General features: G+C 42.3%; 1 long non-coding RNA gene across 1 annotated transcript; it reads right to left on the bottom strand.

The window, feature by feature from the left end:
* Positions 1-13,443: 13,443 nt before the first annotated feature.
* Positions 13,444-15,128, bottom strand: LOC26533797 (uncharacterized). Its single transcript, XR_001452177.2, has 2 exons — positions 14,698-15,128; positions 13,444-14,630 (listed from the first exon to the last, which is right to left on the bottom strand). It is a non-coding gene; the product is annotated as an uncharacterized lncRNA (long non-coding RNA).
* Between the last annotated feature and the right edge of the window lie 598 nt (positions 15,129-15,726).

The following is a 15,726-nucleotide window of genomic DNA, read 5'->3' as shown; positions in this document are numbered from 1 at the left end:
CGGAATTACGTGATCACAGTAATTATAAATTACACAAGCTGACCATTACCGAAATATAGGTGTTAATTTTAAACGAAATCCTACTGACTGCGCCAGTTAAATATCCGCAACTCGATTTTAAGTTTTTTAACAAAGACTTTTATTTTACAACTTAAATATCTTTATGTCACAAGATTTAAATGAATTCCCCGACTTGACTTTCGGTCTGCTTTTCTCAAACGGAACTGATCTCTCTGCTGCTGGCTAGTTTCCATGAGCCCTTCTCTTGGAACTCCCGACTCTGGCTTCGGGCGTTGCTTTCCTCGGCTGCATCTTCGTGTCGGTGGCGTACGTGCCTGGATCGATATTTGGGGATGCGTCGGCTTTGTTGAAAGGCATCCACTGCTGGCGATCGGTGTTGCATTACATGACGGAGCTAGGAATGTGATACTCCTTGGTTTTATGTCTAGCTTTGATTGGTCCTCATGAGTGGCGTGATTCTAAAGAATCGATTTCTCGAGAGTGGCGTGATTCTAATGTTGCTGAAACAATGTGGTCCATTGTTTATATTATGGGGGGCCCTAGCTTGGAGTATGGGAAGAAACAGTTATTGATTCTTGAGTGGGGTCCTGTTACTTGTGTGGATGGGGTGGATGAATTGTACATAAACATAATGTGTATGGGATGTGGGGAATTATGGATATGTCACTATATACATATATATACTGTATGGTTAGTGCTTACACTCTCAAATTCCTCTCTTTCCTCTCTCCACTTTTATTCTACGAGTCTCATTTCGCTCGTGCATAAAAAAAACTTTCTCAGCCCTTTTCTTTTCTCGTTTACGCCCGCCCTTTGCCGACTGCCGGTGTCTTTTTCACAAAAAAAAAACTAACAAAAAAAAGATTATTTAAATTAACATTGAACACTTAACAACACCACATATTATTTTTGCAGATTTCTGCCTTCCCGATCTCTATGGTCTTTCCCTTCCGCAATCGGACTGTTTCCGACGATGAAATCACTCGCGATGCCACTCGGAGGAACCCGCCCAATCTCGGACTGTTCTTGATTGTGCTCTGGCTACGCTATATAGCCCTTCCTAGGCTCGCTCTCCAACTAGATGATTGAGTTTTTTTTTCCCCAAAAACCACTCAACTCCCGCTAGTGTGTCGTTGGTGCCCGTGTACTTGGGCCTGTAAACTTTTCACTGCTGCTTCGGCTGCTCCTCTAGACACCTTTTGGCGTCCCTTGGACGCTCGATCTCCTCGACGCCTCGGCGTCTTTGGATCCGCGAAGCTGATCCGGGCCGGTTTTGAAACGAAAATACGGCGACGCGGCGTTCCTCTTTTACAGTATCCACTGCGCCAATATCCGGTCCTATACGGATTCAATCTTCCCCTTCTCAATCTTACCTAGCTTGGAAAAACTAATGCCGGAATGACTCAAGCTTTTCTCCTCCCTCCGCGATTACTCGTTTTTGAAGCACTTAGAAAAAAAATATTTGTTTTTTCTGCTGATGAAGAAAACGAATGCTCGGGTCGAGCGCCAAAACGGGAAAAGACCGAAGCCAAGCCCCTCAACAAGCTGGAACCCTCGGGCCCTCTGAAAGAACAAGGTGAAATGCCAGAGGAAGTTGACAATCTAAGCTGTTAACTCTATCACCCTTTCCTATGCCCCCTTTTCGTGACCTCCAAGACCTGGCCCATAGACGGCCCAAAACGGCCATTACGGTGCCGACCAATAGATGGCGCTACGAGCTAGATCTCTCGGCTGATCCAAGCGTTACACTTGGGTGCGTCTTAGCTCAAGATAATGAAGAAGGCTTCGAAATGCCAATCGGATACATGTCGGTTGAGTTATCCAAAGCTCAACGGAATTATTCCGTTACGGAACTAGAATGTGTAGCAGTTATTAAGGGAATTAAGAAATTTCGAGCTTACATAGAAGGCCAGAAATTCTTAGTAATAACCGACCATGCAGCATTGCAGTGCTTGATGCGACAAAGGGATTTGTCAGGAAGGCTAGCGCGATGAGCTATACAGTTACGGGGCTTTGATTTTCGCATAGAGCACCTGGAAGGGTTCTCAAAATGTTATTGCTGACACTCTGTCAAGGCAAAATGAGGCGTCAGTCGATGAGTTTGTAGATCTAGGTCCGATCATCGATTTAGAGTCCGAGCATTTCAGTTCGTTGGAATATCTTGATTTAATTGAACGCATTCAGCAGAACCAAGATAAACTCCCAGATTTGAAAATAACCGATGGCTATATTTACAAACGCACCGAAGCTTCTTTTGGAGATCCTGAATCTGACCACCAGTGATTGAAACTATGGGTTCCCTCTGGGCAAGCCCATGATTGTCCTAGCGCATCACATGGCGGAATGGGCAAAACCGTGGAAAATCTTAAGAGGCACCTGTTCTGGCGTAAGATGTTGTTTCAAATCCTAGAGTATGTGAATAATTGTGTCATTTGTAAACAAAGGAAAAGTCTAAATATAGTATTACGACCACCATTGGGAAAACCAATTCGAACCAAACTTCGATTACGATCCCTTTCGAATACTCCGGGACATAATCTGGTCGTAGAGAGTGAAGTGAAGCCAGTGAAGCAAAGCCCGATTAAATTCCCTAATAACACCATGGCTTTAGAAACAGCTACTTCGAATATGGAGCTTTAATTGCTCAAATGTTCTCTTTCGTCTCTCGAGACCGAATTCCATGGAAGGGTCCCGTTAAAGCGGTGGCCACGCCGATCAATTCCATTTTTCTCCCGAAACATTTCGGTTGTGCCTGTGCAAATAGTGCCAAATTCTAGTGAAGAGTGTCCCTGTCTTACATAATACATACCCGAGTACATAACTGGAAGTCGGCGAACAATCGACTAAAAGAATGATCAGCCTAGCTATATTGTGTTGTGAGTGCACTTAATTTTTATAATATGGCGAGCGCAAGGAAGTATAGGGATAGGAAAGACCCCGACCCCATCCGGCGAGCTGAGCCCAGAGCGCAGTATAGTGCTCTAAACCCGATGCCTTTTCCTGCCGATGTTGCCTTGCCAACAATACTTAGCCAGCCGTGCCATTACATTAAATATGTCCGCTGAATCCTGTGTGCTGTTGCATGCTGTTGAAAGTTAGGACTTCAACGGGGGGAGTATGTTGCGGTGCTCAGCCCGATACTAATAAGCATAATCAGTGGTGCAGCAGTAGAGTAAAACCCTTGTATTGTTTGTTGTTTGCACTGCCCACAGTGGCCACACAGTGGGACCACATTGTTATCTATATGTATATATATCTATATATGTATGTATGTATATTTATGTACATATACATATGCTCCTACACATCAGAAGGCTATGCCGCCGTTCTCTCTCTTCTTTAATTATTTTTTTTGGTACGCACGAGCTATTAATTACTGTCCTTTATTATGATTATATGGATTGAGCTTGTGTGTCTGTAAAGCGTGAGCTGTCCAGAACTATCCACTGACTCCCCGAACATTGGTAAAACTAAAATGTCTATTCAATAAATTTAACAGAGTAATGTTAATTTTACGTTACGATATTACAAGCTAGAATGTTTATCGCTCTCCTAAGCAAGTACAAGCTGCTGAAGAGCTATGCCCGGTTATTGGAAGAAGGGGGAGTGAGGGAGTTTTGAGACGATACATGGCATAGGCCGGATAAAGAGCGCGCGAGAGAGTTAATTTAACGAAGCTGTAAGTGGCAGTAACATGCGCTCTTCGTTCCTCTCGTTGAAACGGGACAAAAAACGAATAGCTCTAAGAGAACACTAACATGCTCTCTTACCTCTCTCGTTCTAGCGCTTTCCTTACCAGATCGCGGAAACGACGATTGAGCTTGTAGGTAGGGGTTTGCGGCAGTAAAGGGAAGAGGGAATGAAGGAGAGTGATAAAAGAGGGAATGAGAGGGTATACAGCCATGAAACGTTCTCGCTTGCAGTGCTTATGTTTTCTTCCTATCCCCTTTCCCGGTTTTCGTTCTCCTCTCTTAAGATAAATTTTAATATTTTCGCTGATTGCGCCTACACTACACGTAAACGGTCGTTCAGTAGTGGTAGCGCTGTTGCTGCTTTAGTTGGGCTGCGCTGCTAAGGCTATCGCCTGGCTATCGTTGTTGGGGCCATGGTAGGGCTGAGCTGATAAAGCTAGCGCTGAGGCTGCTTAGACAAGCGCTGATGGGGCCAGCGCTGCCATGGCCTGATTCCAGCTGCTGAAGATGGGCGGACGTAGATTACGCGTTGGTAAAAAGTTGAGTTTTCCTTTTTAATAGCGTGCGAGCGCCTCCTGCCGGACCCGGTCCAATTCGGTGAAATTGAAGCACTGCATCTGAAAAAAAGCAGATAAATAAATACCAAATTTAAAAAAAGGTATTTAAGAAAAACGAACTTTTAAATGAAAATTTATTATTTATCAATTTTAAAGACCCATATTAAGAAAAAAATACATTAGGATTGGTTTACAGGGTCAATGTCGTATTGAGTAATTAGTATACCATGACCAAAAGGGGGTCATCGTGACGGCAGCGGGCATCACTTACAGCATTTAAGAGAATTTCAGCACTAGCATAAAGAGAGATCCCAGCGCCAGTACAAGGGGAAGCATCCAAGAGTACCTGCAGCCGAGAGAGAGAGCGCCGAAAACGAACATAGCAAGAGGGAAATAACGGGATGCGTCGCCGCTACACTAAAGCAGCAACGTCCCGAAGGCGACGAAAGAGAGCCAAAGATGACGGAAATATGAGTAAGATCTCTCCCACACCCACGCAACCAAGGCAAGCAACGACAAGAGAGCGAGCCGATCGCCCGGCAGAGCCCGAGCAGAGGCTAGGAGCTCGAGAAATGGTTGAAGCGTGCCAGCTCGAGCCGGGCTCATTGAAAATTGAGCGCTCACAGGGTCAGACGTGTGCACGGAAAGCGGCCACAGTTAGTGAAATAACAGAATAAAACTTGATAGACAGAAAAGCACCTATTTGTTTGCACAACTTTTTCTGGATATTTTAACAGAAACGCGGTGATTTGATTACACATTATGTACGGGATATATTTACAGACCTTTCCCAAAATTAGTTAGCGTCCCTCTTCTAAAGTACCTTCCTAATTGGGGGAAACTAGCAGAGTGGTACTGTCCTCGGACCAGCATGGTATCCACGAGCTGGATTCATTCCATTTATTGCTGGCAGACAAGCTCGAGAAGTAGGGACTCACTTTCAATGGTCACACGGACCCTCCGTAGTATTGACGGACAAGGCAGAAATATGGTTGAGGACTGCTCACATGCGGGGCCAGAACTGGACAGATTTCCGAACAGATTTTCTGGAGTTTTTCCTGCCGCCTCGGTACGGCCAATGCTTCATGAAAGAGCTAACCTCTATCAAATTCCTGGTGTTTGATCGCGGCCTTATAAATCCGTGCTGAGTTGGAAATATAAGTGACTTGCAGAGATGTCGCAAGAGCGGAGTTATATATAATTTCGCTATAATTATTTGCGTCAGACTTGCTACCTTTTTTATGGAGAGGAATTTTAAACGATTCCTTCCAGATCGGGGGAAGCAAGAAGAATCAATGACAGGGTGAATAGTTTAAGCAAGGGTCCACACAGGCCTCGATGAAAACACCGGCTTAACTAGTCGAAGATCATGAAGCAAAGAACATTCATTTAACAAGGGACTGAAAAAGCCGTTCGACCTCGGTAAGTCGTATTGGTACGGATGACCAGAGTAGCTTTCCTCAGAACACGTCGTTTGGAAAAATTGGGCAAAAAGATCGGCAATTGCCTGATCATTATTTGCCGACGTGTCACGAAGTCTTGATTTTAGGTGTTTTAAACTGGATAATTCTTTAATATTTCACGCTAACCAAAATCACCTTCTGGAACGCTGCTGGGCTCTCAAACAACCCTAAACTCAACGCTTATTTGACAGACAACCTTTTAATATCAAAATCGCACATAAAAGATGACACACACCTCGTGATAAGCGGATATCACATCTATCTTGCAAACCACCCATCAAACCGGAGCAGACGCGGATCTGCTGTGATTATGAAACACAGCATCCCACACATTTCCCTGACTCCAACTTGAAAGAACTCCATACAAGTGTCTACTATAGCTGTAACTATGAAAAACGACGTATCTATACATATTGCTGCGGTCTACTGCCCCCCACTCTTGAATGGACTGACACTCAGTTTAAGCAAGTCTTCGACTGCTAGGGTACCAGTTTCATTGCAGCTGGAGATTGGAACGCCAAAACCCAATGGTGGGGCAACGGAAGGTCACTCATAAAATGCGTACAGGAAAATGGTAAAAAAATATTGGCCAAAGCCCTCCCCCCCACTTTCTCACAACTCGACAGTATATGCCATCTTCAATTGACTTTGCGGTGTACAAAGGTATAAGGAACAATCTCAGCAATATAGAAACCTCATATGACTTTAGGGTCGTCTGTTGTGGTAATACCATCTCAAGCCAAAAGCATGTAGCTGCAGGAGTCCCGCAAGGCAGCGTCCTTGGCCCAGTGCTATACAAACGCAACTCCTTGCAACTTATGCAGACGACGCGGGCTACCTAGTGTCTGCTTTTAACCTCAAAATCCCTAATAAGGTTATTAAGCTTCGCAAAGTCGGCTTTACGAAAGCAGCGTTCAGGTTCAATACAGTTGGTCCTATATCTAGCTACATTTCGAAAGTAGGATGGTAGGCGTCTTCAGGTATAGTGAGCAACAACACTTTGGTGGGATCCGATACAAAGCACAGATCAAGCAATCGACCCAAGAAACTTTTCACATGGTTGACTGGAGACAAGGACAGGTCAAGAAAGCCGTCAACAAAGTCATCTCGTGACATGGTCACTAGGATACTAGACTCGTTTACCGAAAACCAAACAGTTCCTGGCAAGTTGAAGTCACCAAGAACTATTATATAAAACCTCCCTCGGTATATGACTTCGCATTGATGTTAATATTTCAAAAATCGTAATTTTGTGTTGTTTTGAAATTTTACTTTTTACTATATTATAAAATATTCTTTCCAAAAATATTCGCATTACACCCAATTCTACAAGATGCATGCAATTTAGGGGAACTTAGGTTATCATTAGGACCCCACGCGGGTTCTGAACCGTTACATAATCACTATGAAGTGCTTATGGTGCTTTGGGTACTTTTGGCTTGAAAAAGCCAACTAACAACTAATTTGTGAACTTTGACAAAAAAATGTTTAGAATTAAATGGCTTATTGTGACCCGAAAAAATACCGATGGGGAGCACTGGAAATTTTTTTAAATTGTTTACTCTAAGTAAAATATGCCAAAATTGTGCACGAGAACTTTTAAATAATGGAAGACAATCAACATTAAGATCAATACTTAAAATATGGTGAAGATTTTGCACAATTTCAGGCTTCTCATTGCAATCAAATCTATAAAAAGGCCTAACGTTCAAATGTTCTTCATTTAAAATCTAAGATGTAACTAAGCTTCGGTTTGTGCTTCACAAACCACTTTTTTAATTTTTAATTGAGATCTTCCTTTTCATTTTCTAAGTCCAAGCCGTCCTGAACTATTTCAATATCGTCCTGCACTACTTCATTATTTTCTTATATAACTAGCTCTGGAAGGTTAAAGTCCCTCATGACAATAATTTGTGTAATGGTCCGTAGTGTAATGGTCAATGAAAATGTCATGATCATTGATAGTTAGAGTTAGAGTTAAGCCAGGTTTCGGTAAAAGCGATGGCATCAAAATCAAAAGACGCACTATTTGTATGAATTTGACGAAATTTGCCCAACAAACTGCGAATGTTCTGATAGTGAATAGAAAAATGGTACATCAGTTTTTTGGACTCGGGTTCGAATGTTTGTGACGGAACTCATGTATAATTGTATGCTCAGGCCGTATTGACGGCTCAAGAAATTTAGATAGTAAAGAATCAGGGATTTAATAAACAACCACTGCAAGGTTATTTTTCAAAAACATGCGGTCATTACTGTATCGTAAATATAATACTTAAACGCAACAAAAAAACATTAATTTTTTTTTTAAACAATTTAACAAAAATGATTTTAACTATAATGATAAGTTAATAATACAAATGTTTAAGAAAATTCGTTTTAAATAAAAACACATTATTATTTCAGAGACATTTAAGATATTTATTGATTTTTTGAGCTGGGATACATTCTTTTATTTAAGTTATAGTACTTTAACATTAAGTCTATAGCTTCTGCATTATTTGTAGGGTATGACACAGGCTTGTGAAAGGTCCGTCCGTTGCATCGTCATCGCTGCAGGGGCACTGCTTATAATGAAAGCCAAACTTGGAGTACTGAACCTCCTTTTCCTACAGATCTTCCAAAATGCTCATCAAATTTTGAAGAATTTGTACGTGCTCCTCGAAGATCATCTCTTCGAATTGCATCAAAAATAGTTTTTTTTTGTTTGCCATGCAGCTGACTTCTTGAATCTATCCACGTCTTTGCTCTGTTACCCTTATATTTTTCTTTACTTATGTATGGTAAATGATCAGTACTATATGTTGCTTCTTCTCTTAAAAATGTGTAATGTGAAGTCTTCATTTAAAGTTTTTATTTACTCTTTACATATAAATTGTAAATGGGCAGTGCTGTAGCTATTCATCTCTTTTCCTTTATATATAAGATGTGAAATTCCATGCTCCTTCAACATCTTAAAGGGCGTTTTTGTGGAAAATTTGGTCACATAACTTTTAGGTAAAAATATTCAAAGCTGTTCGTTGTCCTTATCAGTTAAATAAAGGATCACTTGAACTAGATCCTCTGCTCATAAGAACTTCAAAAGCATTCCGAGGTCCCAAGCATGCTTCATAATGAGAATCAAACTCTATTAAGTCGATGGACTTAGAGCAAAGGTCACACACCACATTATTACGAGAGTCAGAGCATTTCTCATAATGAGATTGAAACTCTATAAAGTCAACGGACTTATCACACATGTTGCACTTAATTTCTGATGCCATTTTAAGTTTTATTTTTTTTGTATTGAACTATTGAACTATTGAAAGTGAAATGTGTTATATTTATTATATACATATATATGTATATATATCAGTTATCAACCTCTGTTATTTTTACCGCAGCAATTAAGCATCGTCCCGAGATAGTTCCTGGAGTCGAGATCTTCTATCGTGGTCCTGATTATCTGCTAAATCGAAAATGCTGTCATCATCCGGGAAAATTTATGATGGATTATTATTATTAGGCGTAACAGTCCTTGGTTAAGCTCACTTAACCAGTTGAAGTTATCGAGATTGCTCTCTAGATAGGTTTGGGTCTTGATCTCAAATATCAGGGATAGGTCTACGGAGCTCGGCTGAGAGTCCAGAATTATGGTTGATTCCGGTTGGGAATCGATAAAAATGATTTCGAGGTCATTCGTTGTTAAAAGATTATATGCTTATATTGCTATGGGACAGTGTTAGGGTACACAAAGGAGGAATATAAATTATAGAGAAAGTAGAAAGGTTCAAGAGCATCGAAGCCGTTTTTCAGGAAACACTTCAAAAATACCTCTAAGCTATCACATTAGATTCATTTCAAAGGTATGACCTATCTGTTTGTGGGTTGTTTGAATCGAAACATGGAACCAATAGTAAAAACAGGTCCATTGTCAGTGTTTGTAGGAGGGTGGATCACCGGAGCGGGTTTTCAGCGACGAGTGGGAATATATCCAACTGAAGCAGTCAGAGTGGTTCCAATAAATATGTTCCATGCCTCCTCGTATATATAGTTAAATATGCGACACTGCAGTTTACGTTTCAAAAAAGATTTTATTCTTTCACTTAAACTTAGTGCACATTGATTAGTTATTTCCCCGACGATGACTGATGTCCGATGTCTTGAATGGAATTAACTTTTGTTAAATTCTCCGACGGTGTCGCGATTGACGTTTGGCTTGAACAGAACTGATCTGCCTTCTTAAATGTAGACTATGTATATCATGATGCTCGGCTTGGGATTCGGATTTGGATTCGGAGGCGTTGACTTCGGCTTCGGAGATGGAGTACGTGACTCGATCGATATGTGGGAAAGGCGGCTTTTGATGAAAGGCTTCCGCTGCGTATGATCGGTGTTGCATTACTTGGGGGTGGCTGAGAATAGGGCCTCTGATTGGTCAGCTACGATGGCGTGGTTCTTGAGAATCGATTAGTAATTGATCTCTGAAGAGTGGCGTGATTCTAGTGCGGCTGGATTTTAGAGCGGCTGGATTCTAGTGCGCCATCTATTGTTTTATGTTCCACTTCTAGCTTAGGGTGTTTGTTTACATTGCCTGCAATCGGCTAAGCGTGGTCCATTTTGAGCGTGAGATTGTTTATGGGGTTTCGAAGCTGAGAGTGTCGGATTGTTTATAGTAGTGTCGGATTGTTTATAGTATTGTGTGTGCAGGGTAATAGACATAGAAAAGGGTATGCGGAGCTTGGACTATAGATATGCCACTCTATGTAGATTGTAGGTGCGCGTATGTGCGACGGCAGCTTGTAGCGGGGTGGGATACGTAACTGCTTCTCGCTTATATGCTAAGACTACGGTGAGCGACGTGCGGATCGTAGGAGCGCACAGAACCGGGAGAGCGAGAGCGAGGCAGAGTGCGATGTAACTGGCTGTTAACTCAGCGCGGTACCCAGTAGCGATAACAGGCTGTTAACAGCTCGGTTGCCCTGTTACAGCTTCTGCTCTGAACAGTCAGTAAGAGGGAGGAGAGAGAATATAAATGAGCTAAAGATCGATATCGATTTGAGAGTGAGAAAGAGGATTGATTACAAAAGGCGGAAAAAGAGAAGTTAAAAGTTAGCTAAATTTAAGTGATTATAAATATTGCATGCAATTAGTTAGAGAGACAGTTCAGGGGATAGGGTTTGGTAGAGGGAGTTATTTGTATGTCATAAAACCCCAAAAGGTTCATGACCGGCATAATTAGACCTACATATGGGTAAACGGACAGGCCTAAAAGTACGGGTAGGTCTAGATGGAATGGCCAAGTCAATCTGACCCAAGAGAGTTTGGGAGTCAAAAATCCCGAGAAGGAACTTGTGCACGAACATTACGCCATTGCATATTCTGCGATGGTGAAACGACGGCAGGTCAATAAGACTTAGCCTAGACCGGTAGGGTGGCAAGATTCTACCCGAGTCCCAGTTAAAGTTACCAAGGGCAAAAATTAAGTCATAAGTTTGCTTTTGGATAGGTTCAGAAAAAGAATATTAGTTGAACACCACAAAAGTGGTTCACTTAGATCCAGTTGAAGGCGTGTGTGCAAATACCAATCAGAGTAAGAAAGACAGATTTTAACATCATCATCATACATTAGTGTAGTAGAGTATGTTATAACTTGAGGAAGGTCATTCACAAATAAAATAAACAGAAGCGGGCCCAGATGACTTCCCTTTGGCACACCTGAAGTAACATTAACAGTATTTGACAGCACGTTAGACAACAAAACACGTTAAGTACGGTTAGAGAAATAGGACAAAATCCAATCTAGAAGATTCGTTGGGAACCCTAATAAAGAAAGCTTGTGAATAAGCAGAGCATGGTTAACAGAATCGAATTCCTTGCTGAAGTCCGTAAAAACTACATCCGTTTGCAAACCAATTTGAAAACCACGGTGGATTAGGTTAGAAAACTCAAGAAGAAAAAGTCGAAGGAAAAGCGTTTGAATTACGCTTAGAGTTAACGAACGAATAGAATTTTTTAGGATCACTACGAAATTTACTACTACATTGTGAAAGGTAATGATTATAACACTAACTATTAACGGCAAGGAACAGAGAGCGAGCGGAGGAGTATAGAGCTAAGGCCGACGTGGAGCCCGACTTCTGGTACTTTTTATAGAGCCGGGATTTATTGTTTTTTAAGTATGACAAATACTTGGAGAACCAGGGAGACTTGGACGATACGAGTACAGTGATATCTGGAACAATTGTATTAAGGGCGGAGTAAATAGAGCTATAAAACGACCTAACAGATGTATCTATGTTCGGTAATGAATCAAGAAACGACCAATCAACACGCGAGAGATGTAGATCTAAATCGATAAAGGTATATCGACAAAGTGGGATGGTAAGGATCTTCAGCGAATGATATTGGGCATGCTCTAGATACTGTAGCAAGAGAAGCATCGTTAACAAACATGAGATCAAGAAGTCTATCCCTAATGTTTTTAACGGCATTAATTTGGACAAGGGAAGTATCCGTTAGCCCATTGATAAAGTCATTATGGGAATTGGGAAACAACAGGTTAGCGTCATCACAAGGCAGCCAAGAAAGAGATGGGAGGTTAAAGTCCCCCACGACAATAATTCGATCATTGCACCCTAATGCAGAAACAACAATATTAATTGCTGAGAGGTGGTGTAAGTAAAGCTCAGCATCAGACCTGGGAGGAATGTAAGAGCAGGTTAAATAGAAAAATGCGGAGCCAACACGAACTTTGACTGCAACAAATTCAATTCCGTGAATGTTATTAAATGGGAATAACTCAGATGAGAAAACAGATTTAACTGCAATCAGAACCCCACCTGCAAAAGATGGGCGGTCCATTCTAATAGTGTAACTATCAATGAAAATTTCATGATCATTGATAGAAGAGTTGTAACGTGTAACGCTCGTCTACGCTAGACGGACAGGAGGGGCGATCTGCAAAGGCGGGGCACGCTTTAAATGTTCCGGCTCTAGCTCGTCGGCTTTGGGGTGGTGGTTCTTGCGCGTACAGATCGTCTCCATTTAGCAACACTATCACGCGATTATTTTAACGATTTATTTTCCTAAGAATTGAGCGTGCTGCGACTATACGGTGCTAGAACTACCGGTAGAACGACAAAAAGATAAAAGAAACGCTCCGTAAAGAATAGGGGAGAGTGCAGAAGAGAAGGGAGGAGAAGATGAGGGAGAGAGAGAGAGAGAAAGTAGAAAGAGAGTGAAGAGTGAGGGAAAGAGGAGGAGATATCGGTTGCTATCCCACGGATGTCAGTGTGGTAGCTTATTTTGCCCACCCAACCTATGACCATCTTCCTCAAAACCGGAAGTTTCAGATGGCCCCTTTAGCTAGATCGCGGTTACACGCACGCCGGCACAGAGTTCATCCTTTTGTATCTTTATCTAAATTCCATTATATATTTGTTCGAAAAACGGTTAAAACTAATATATTCAGTGATGGCATATTTTTCGAATTCTAGAGATCTACAGCGAGTATATTTATATGAGAGATTCTGAGGCGTATATAAAGTGATATGAGGTGGAGTTAATAATTAAGGTGTATCTTAAGGTTAGCAGGTTATTCCTGGCACAAATTCATTTAAATTTTCTTTTAATTCGGTTGCTTGTATACAACTGGCAATATAGGATATAGTGAGGAAAGTGTAAGAGTGTTGCTATTCATTAGCGATTTTATCGTAAATTCGTTTCTTATTTTCTTTTCGAGAGCTTAGGATTGGGCGCGCCCACTAGAACCAAACGAAAGTCGCAGGATTTTACTCACGCAGTTAGGTTTCTCCATCGGCGAAAGATCGATCTTCCGGCGACTGCTGAAATAGAACGTTATCCTTTTTCTTTCGTTTACATTAGTGCTTTCGAGACCTTTGATTTCCCTCAGGCGGGGTTAGTTCTAAATCCAATAAATTTCTGTTTTGTTTCGGGTGCTTTTTAGATTTCTTACAATTTCCTCTAATTCTTTCCAATATTTCATATAAATTCTTAATTCGAACGGGTGCAACTAATATTTAAAGCTAAATCTTAGGAACTTCATTTGTTTGTTCAAAGGAACGATTCTAGAGTCTTATTCATGGGTTCGAGTCTCTGTCGGATTCGACGGAATGGCCTAACTAATATTTAAAGCTAAATCTTAGGAACTTCATTTGTTTGTTCAAAGGAGCGATTCTAGAGTCTTGTTCATTGGTTCGAGTCTCTGGCGGATTCGACGGGATGGCCTGCAGCTCAATTACTTTTCTAACTGGGTTTGGCGAATCGCATCGGACTGCCTGCCAAGGAGAGGATAGGCGGAACTGGAATCAGGTGTCCGAAGAGCGTATTTATTAATTTTAATTCTGCTGGGCTGCTCTCGGGCCGTAACTTTCTTTAACACCGGCTTTACTGCGCCATTTTTGAAACACGGACCGAGATCTGGATTCTACATCGACGAAACTCTATTAATACAGGAGTCTGTTGAAGCGGGAACGGTAGATTGTATTTTCTTTGAAAGTCTTTAGAACATTAAACGTTGCAGGGCTCGAATGCGCCTGGTTTTGCCAGCACAAACTCCTCGCCGGGCGACATGGGCGCCGGTTGGGGACGGGGAGCGGCCGACGGAACGAGAATATCAGCCCACGAGCAGTGGACGCGGTCTCGGTTACGGATCGCTTGTTGATGCGGCACGTGGAATCTACGGAGCCTCTCGGCGGATCCGGGAAAACGATGAACCAGTATGCTGACGCCTGCGATTTCCAGGCGGGTCGAAGTACTCCACTTTGCTGGTCACTCTTTGGTGCCGCAAACGTGGGGTGCCTTACGGCGCCTTAGCACGGGTCGCGCTAGGCTGGGGCGCGTAAGGCGGCGTCTTCCCGAGGAGCTGGTCCACAATTTCCGCAGGAAATCTTTTGCTGCGGAAAATAGGAGTTACCTCTATTAGATATTCGTCCGGAGAACGGGGATCGACATTTATCTTACCGCAGTGGCAGCGGTATCCGTGGATGTACACAGATTAATCCAGCCTCTGGCGGTTCTCTGGGTTAGAACGCCCACAGAAGAGGTTGCTCCCGCAGAAAACGGCTACACTTATAAACCTTCCGGCACTGTACACACTTTCGACTTTATTTAGTGGAATTAGGCGCAGATGGCAAACTTTTCACTGATTGAAAAAAAACACGACTCGTCGGCTTGATTATCGCACAGGAAAAGATCGAAGCCGGAAACCTGCTCTGGCCACTTGACATTTGCATGCACTCTTGCATGGGGAGGTTACGCCCTCTAGGTTGTCAAATTGGAGCAACCCTGACCTCGGCTGATTTCGATAATTGTCAATCTTGCGGTCAGCTGCCCAGGCAGCTGATCGGCAGGCACCTTTCAACACTTACAAAGTCGATTCATGCCCCCTACAGAGTTAAGCCAGGTTTCGCGTAAACGCGATGGCATCGAAATCAAAAGACGCATAAGTATGAATTTGACGCAGTTTGCCCAACAAACTGCGAACGTTATGATAGTGAATAGAAAAATGGTACTTCAGTTTTTTGGAGCAGCAGATTCGGTAATTCTGGGAATCGGGTTCGAATCTTTGTGAAGGAATTCATGCTTAATTGTATGCTCAGGCCATATTGACGGTTCTAGAGAACTGAATAGTAAAGAATCAGGGAGAACAATTTTAAAGGATGATATTTTGCGCTTATGTTTATATGTAAATTTAGTCACAACTATATCATCAGGCGAAGCGTTAAGTTTAGAGGAAAGATGTGGCTTAACGTCCTGCGTTATAGCCCCAGGAATAAGACGAGAAACAAATATTGCTTTCCGAGGGACCACTGCTCTAAGTTGAAGTCCCGAGCTAGATCAAGATGGTGGAGCCACTCCTAAAAGAGATCTCGGTCCTGGGGCAGAAGACTTGGCAGCAACGGCTGGAGCGGGAATTGGCAAGACATCACCAGCAACCAACACACCCGCACTAGGAGCACTCACCACGTCAGATGTGACGGAAGCAGAAAC

Source organism: Drosophila pseudoobscura, chromosome X, assembly GCF_009870125.1.
Source record: "Drosophila pseudoobscura strain MV-25-SWS-2005 chromosome X, UCI_Dpse_MV25, whole genome shotgun sequence".
Classification (NCBI taxonomy): domain Eukaryota; kingdom Metazoa; phylum Arthropoda; class Insecta; order Diptera; family Drosophilidae; genus Drosophila; species Drosophila pseudoobscura.
This window is presented reverse-complemented; position numbering and strand designations above follow the sequence as displayed.